The following is a 7,284-nucleotide window of genomic DNA, read 5'->3' as shown; positions in this document are numbered from 1 at the left end:
CAAGCACCCTGTTACACATATTTCCATGTGCATATTTCCCTAAAGATGCAGAACTTAGTAATTCCCTGTTATTCCCCTCCCCTTCAGCCCTTTCAGCTCCCAGAAAGATGGAGATGGAGTAAAACAGAATCTTAGACTCCAGAACAATGTTTAAATGTCCAGCAATATATAGAAAAAATAAATTATATAGCAATAAAAAGGAAAAAAAAATTATTTCTGTAGCCAAAATCAATCAGGATAACCTACCCCAAAACAAAAGCAGAAACTTTTCCCCTACAAGAGATAGTAATAAAGGATGGGATAAAATAAAGTGAAAAAATAAATATGGATGTTTTTCTATAGTTCTGAATTTTTCTGCTATTAAAAAAAATCCTACTTTTAATCAGGTCTTTGTGTTTAGTGTTCACAGTCAAATCTTCCAGTGATGTCTTCTAAAAGTAGGTAAAGGCTGTGGATGTGCCTTTCCTTGCTTACAGAACATTCCAAGAAACAGGAAACATGCCAAGAAAAGGAAGAATGGGGAAAAAGGAGTGTGCTGGAGTGTGGTGGTTTGTTTTTCTTTGTAATCTTACAGTGTTTCTTATTGTGAGTTTATAGTAGTTTGTTCCATGTACCCCGTTGGGTTTCCCCAATGGTTTTGCCCTGAAGTTGTTTACTACTATTTTCCCGCCTAATCTTCTCTCTGTCCCCATGTCAACCTCCTTTGCACCTCCCTGATTTCCAGACCCTTCCCTGCCAATCCTGGAAGTACTGCCCTCTTCCCTTGTTTGTCAACTGTAACCCCACCCCTTTCTCCAGAACCTTCCTTGTCTATCACCTTTCCCTTGAGGTTCCATTGGTGTGCCAAGCCTGATCCCCTCCCATGTTGTCCCTATTGGTTACCTAGAATCTGATCCCTGCCCTGCATTCCTCTCCTGCTGTTCTACTATTGGTTAAGATTCATATCCTCCCCTAGTACCCTCCCCTGTTCTTAAGCCTCTGTTACGCTGTTGGAGTTGTCACTTGTCCCTGGACCCTCTTGGAGATTAAATATTCTTGAGAACTTAGACAAGGGGCCCCTCTCGTCTCCTTTGTTCTGGCTTCTTTGACTCAAGACTTTATCCCATTGTCGCACAGCGCAGCCCGCTGCTGCCGAGAGCTATGCAGCTCTGTTCACGCCACCACCACCTGTTGTTTTGATTTTTTAAGTTTTTTTTGATGTTTACGTTCTTGTAACAAACTTTCTCACACCCTTCATGTAAATGATTTATTGTTTTGCATTCTTTTATGGAACAAGAGAAATTTGATGGACTCTTGGTTTGTCCAGTGTCATTGGAGAGGCGGCACTTTCACCCTTAAACCCACTGTCACTTTTGGAAATCTGTAAATGTTGGAGTCAGAAATTAAAAGCTCTCTTTTTATCCTGAAAGAGCAGCGTGTCTGCATTGTGTTATTTCGTGTCCCATAGTGACAACCACCCAGAGTGGTTCAAGGGGCGGTCAGGGGGTGGCCACTCTGGGCATGGGCCAGGAGGTGAGGGCTAGGCAGAAATCACCAGGCTACTGCCCCTGTCACTGGAGGGCAAAAAAAAAAAAAGAGAAAAAAGTAGCTTACAGGGTTGTTGAATGTCCTTAACAACACACGACACTATGTACGTGACTTGTACATCTGTAGAAATAAAGAGGTTCTTTTACTACTCTGTCCATAAATTTGATTATCTAGAACAGATATTGGTATGAAAAGGTGTGCAAATATAAAGATGTAAGTGACTAAAGCTCCTTACTTAAGGACTTCAGGTGGGGTTCATAAATCTGGAAGACTGAGAGAAGGGTTGTAGCTGCCTTCTGGAATAAACCACACTAATTAAAAGAAAAAAACCCAAAAAACTTATTTCTAATAATCCTCTTCATTTGGGGTTAGATTTTTAAAAATGTCTGTTTGTATTTTCATAGAATAGAGAAAATTAAGTGACTTCTGTTTCCTTGAAGTACCATAGAGAGCCAGTAAAGGTCTGGCTGATTGAGTCGCTAATTTCTAAATACTAAATAATTTTGTTACTCCTGTTAACATCTAATTCACTGCTGGATGACTGGTATCCACTCTGCCCAAAAATATCAATATCCATACATTAATAAACCTCAAAATTTTTCTCCTCGGGTGATATCTCAAAGTAGCATACAGCTAATACAACCAGACTGTAAAAGAATGGGAGTTATCATTTTATAATTCATCATTCCTATAAAAATCTGTCTGTATTAAAGCCACTGTGTGTAAAATTGTTGAGCTAACCACTTCCTATTTTTAACACTGTTAGAAAGAGGCTCATCCAGAAGGTGATTCATCAGTTTATTTTAGACACTTAACCAGGGCTGTGATGGCCTTGGAGATGAACCTGAAATGAGCCACTGCCTGAGGTGCACATGCACATTAATACACAGCATCCCAGCTTCTGAAGCCAAGTGACTGCATGAACAAAGTCTCAGTTCAGGTTTTCATTAAACTTCCTATCCACTGATACTACAAAGAAAAACTAAAGAACAAAACTAGTAATGGCTTAGGAATAATTTAAGATATTTTAATTTAATTTTTTAAAATATATTTTGGGCAAATTTGCTAGATTTTCAGTTGATTTCATCATCAGAATAACTACAAAGAAGTTGATTGCTGAGTTTTTGTTTTAGCTTTTGTATGCCAGCCTTGTTGGGGCTTCCCTGCATCTGTTATTGTGAGATTTCTTTCAAATTAGGAATAATATTTCTCAGGAAATTTTATTTTATTTTTTTCAAGTTAACAGCTATCTATTTATTTTAGTATTATGAATTTTACATACACCAGGGAAAGAATCTTATTGCTTGACATTAAAGTTCAGTTACTTAGTGGTAGAGAAAAGAACTTGGCTTATTTTGAAAGGTCAGCCATATTAATAAATGTGAATAAAACCCTCAGAGAGGATCATGAGAAATTATAGTCTTTCTAATATTTTATATCAAATACAAAATCATACCATTTTTTTAAGAAGGGAAAAGGTAATTTATGACTGTTTTAAATAAAGACAACTAAGTTAACTAGCATTACAAATGTTAAACAATATTTGCAAGACTTGTTGATGGACAGCAAAGTCAGGAATTTTGAAATCCCATCTTTACAGTCTATTTTAAAGTATTCCTAAATTGAGTAGTTATCTTCTTTGATAAACGTGTTCATGTGTATGTTATCTTTATTGTATCTTGAGGACTGATCACTCATGGAGATTGCCCTTGATAGAAAAAAGTTTATAACTATGTGAACACTTTGATTGGAGAACAGCATTTGCTAAAAGTGAAATCAGTAACTAAGACAATCAGTTTATGTATAAAAGAATATCAATCATGAGAAAGGTAAGATTTTCAAACAAAAGCCCTATAAATGTTGGCTGTTATTTTTCATGAAACTTAGACATGGGTGATCCTAAGTAAATTAGTTCTAAAACCATTTTTTAAAGCTTTTAATTTTTATTTCTATTGGTGCATTAGGTCTAACACATACAACTTTCAAACAGCTCCAAAGGATCAAATGTTCGTAATGTTTGCCATGTATTTAGGAAGTTTTCTCTGCCAAAATTTAGATGTCTTTAATTTATTAAGATTATTAAAATATTATTTATTAAATTTGAAGATTGAATGCTGTTTTTTTTCCAAAGTAGTTGATAAAACTTGTAATAGGTAATACACATATTCTGTTTCTATGGTGGTACTGAAGAGTTTTGAAATCTCCTGGAATATGTTGTTCTTACTTCCCACCTTTTTCTCTGATAAGGACTGAGGAATTCTTTGGACCTAGAGTATAACCATATATTTTTTCCAGACTAACTAAATTAAAATCTAGACCCTGCAGAGAAGCTTATTGCCAGAAAACTGGACAGATTTAGTGTTGGCAAGGCTTAGGTTTTAATTTTGTCATTTTAATATCTTATAGATTCCTACAGGCTGTGGATCTGCACCACACCAATTATTCAATTAGCCAAGGCCCTGGGCTGTAAACCAAAAGTACACATGGCATGCCCAGGTCCTCAGCAACGACAGAGGTCACCAGCAAAGAGCAAGGGATGTCCCCTGGCAGAGGAGCCACGAGACTGCACCTGCAGGGAGCAGCCTTTGAGCAAGGGTGAATGGAGAGGTTAGCATGGTGGTGCACTGAGTGGCTGGAGATGATTTTCACAGTCACAGGTGCAACTTATTGGGTGTAAGCCCCAACAAAGAAAACCTTTAGTCAGAAAGCAGAGAGTGTTGTTCTGTGTGCAATTGGAACACTTTTAATTATGCCACAGCAAAATGCTTCCTCTCAGCTAAAAGCTGTATGCAGTAGACTCATAGCAAACAGATTTGTTGCCTAGTGAATTAAAACCAGATTAGGAAATGCTGCCATAGGTCATTCTTCATGTTCTGGTGAGACATAATAAGGGTTAATTTGATCTGCTTGGTCATCAAGGGCTACTGGAACCTGTGTGCATCTGTGTGTGTGTGTGAGAGAGAGAAGGAGGCAAAACAAATAACCAGGACAAATTTCATGCAGAGCCCCTGATTTGGCAGCGTGTGTCTATTGCCTGAACATGCAGAAGTTCAGGAGGCTTTGCATTTGAGACTGGAAAAGTGATGTCAGATTTCAGCAGATTTCCAGGTGCTTACAGATGTCCAGAAGTGTTTCTAGAATTCCTTAAGGATAAGACTACTCTGACTTTGGGAATGTGGTCCTCTGAGTTAATCTGCAAGTTTTGGTGCTTAAATACTTTAGGAATCTCATGCAGTTGTGTGAGCTGAGGTGCAGGTGGCTGCCTTTCAGAGATCAGCTTAGCCTGTCCCACTTCTCTGTCCTGTTCTATCCACACACTTCAGCTTCCAGCTTTCTCAGAGCTGGCATTCCTCATTCAGTGCTTTTTTTCAATTCAACGGGGGCCCATTTATCTTTCCACTGTTTTAAAATCACCTTTTCATTCTGCAATGCTTTAAAATACAGGATGGTGACTTCACAAAGATGTGGTTAAGAATAGAAGTTGAAGGAAGAGAAATATCATTCTTGTAACAACATCGACATTTCTTCCAGGCTGACTTCTTTACTAAAGTTATTCAAATTTCCTAAACAGTAAAGTAATTATTTTCAAATGTTTTCTGCAGAATTTCAGGTTCCATGGAATTCTTCTGCAAGGGAGTATATAAAGAATAACCATTTATGATTATTGTTAAACTATAGTCTTCAGTAATGTTGGAAACAACTCTCACTAGGCTTAAAATTACTAGAAAATATTTATGATGCCTATGGATTAGTAGAAAAGCATGAAAATCATCACAATAAGCTATGTGTTTTTCAGAAGTGATTATGATCAGTGAGTCTGGTGTGTCCCATTTTAATTTCTTCTTAAACTATAAGCCTACTGGCTCAAGATCAAGGCCCTGTGTAAAAATGTTCCACAATAAATGCACAGAAAGTGTGGCTCCCAAAAGCACTGGTTTGCTGTTTGCTCACCACATGGCTGAGCTGTGAGTTTGCACAGCAACTCGTGTGCATTGCATGTTACACAGTCAAATGGACTCTGCAGCATTCAGCAGAGCCCTCTTTGTTTTGTTAAATCTTAGTTATAAATACACTTAATGTAACATTACATCCTCATGAGCTGTTTGCAGAGCATTCCAAATAGCATCTCAGCAGGTTTTTCTGACTTTTAAAGGAAAATATGATAAGAAAGAGAGAGAAGACTCTATATCCTTACTATGGTGTAACTGTGCATGACAGACTTTGATTAAAGGCTGCAAAAATGTCATCTATACCAACACTTGTAAAATGGTCAGAGTATGCACAGGCCTGGGGGCCCTTCTATGGGCCTGTTAATTACTCAGATGCCAAGTGACAGAAGGTGACAGAATCGATGGATGTCTGACCAATATTGCATCTTACAACTTTTCTGTTCACCACTGCAGGAAGCCAAAGACAGAGGATTTGAGAATGAAAGAGACATGAAGGTCTCTCTCTGTAGGACCTCTCTGCTGGCACAGAATGGTTTCTCCCACAAACTTGCTGAGCTTCCTACATGTTAAGAGGCATATCTGCTTGTAAACAGGACATTCTCAGAAGTGAAATCACAGATGCCCTAAAGTGCCCTGGGTTACTCGTAGGATATTCTCACACCATGTGAGGTTTTTGAGATTTTGTTCTTCTAAAATACTTTGTTGGCTCTATACACTGTAGTAGAAAACTTCTCACCACACATTATTCCACAAAAATGTATTCAAGTTTGAGATTCAGCATTTCAGGGTTGTATTTCAGATAACCCTCTTTCAAATATCAATCATTTGCAACTCTATTTAGTTTATTTTCAGCTATATTTTCCATGTAATCTTCTCTTTCTTTGGATGATACTGAGAACACAAAGGCAGTAGTTGATGGAAAGGACAACACATGTTGTTCTTTAAAACTTCTTCCTCTTAATTTTTCAGACATGAGATAAAAATCTCATCTGCAACAGTAATGCTGGAAAGACTATTATAAAAATGAAGATACTTATTTCATCAGATGTCAGTCTGTCTTTTTCCAATTGTGCACAGTCCCCCTTCTGAAGGTTTTAGTCCTATTTGGAATTTCTTTTAAACCAATCAGGACGTTGGAAAAATTTTACTGAACAAAACTTTATTATCAGTGTTTAAAAACAAAGCAAACAATCTTCTAATTTCCTAGTAGCCTTGGCAGCCGTGGAGAAACTTGAACGCCTCCCTCAGTAGCTCTTTGCTGTGCTTGAGGGCAGGCAATAAATCCTGTGGGCAAACTGGGAACGGAGGGAAGCAGGAAAGGAAGGACTCAGGCAAGGAGGATGGCTCCATCACCGCGGCGTTGGTGGTATAGTGGTGAGCATAGCTGCCTTCCAAGCAGTTGACCCGGGTTCGATTCCCGGCCAACGCAGCTTCGTTTTGACGCCGTTCCCAGCGGGGTGAGGAGGTGCTGCCGTCCACTAATCCCATCCGTCCGCAGGGATGCGAGCGCCGGGAGGAGACGGAGCTTGGGGAGGTTTAGGACGGTGGGCAGGGCAGGACCGGCGTCCGGGTGGGAATCCCACGTGGCACAAGGGCTGGCAAAGATGTCTCTGCTAGGATTGAGAGAAGGGGTGATGACTGTGGCTTTATTGCTCACAGGAGTTGGCCATAAGTAGAGGGAGCTTCCTTTGTGCTGGTGGGAGCGTCGGTCACTTCTGGAGCAGTGTCGGTGTCCGGGTCTGGCCTCAGTACTGGAGATTAGTGGGAATTCTCGCCTCTACAAGGATGGTTGGAGATTGTGGAAGTT

General features: G+C 39.2%; 1 non-coding gene across 1 annotated transcript; it reads left to right on the top strand.

The window, feature by feature from the left end:
- The first annotated feature begins 6,834 nt into the window (after positions 1-6,834).
- On the top strand, positions 6,835-6,906 carry TRNAG-UCC (transfer RNA glycine (anticodon UCC)). The gene has a single exon. It is a non-coding gene; the product is annotated as a tRNA-Gly (tRNA).
- The last annotated feature ends 378 nt before the right edge of the window (positions 6,907-7,284 follow it).

Source organism: Agelaius phoeniceus, chromosome 1 (genome assembly GCF_051311805.1).
Source record: "Agelaius phoeniceus isolate bAgePho1 chromosome 1, bAgePho1.hap1, whole genome shotgun sequence".
Classification (NCBI taxonomy): domain Eukaryota; kingdom Metazoa; phylum Chordata; class Aves; order Passeriformes; family Icteridae; genus Agelaius; species Agelaius phoeniceus.
Note: the sequence above shows the minus strand (reverse complement) of the source record. Positions and strands in the feature narration are given on the sequence as shown.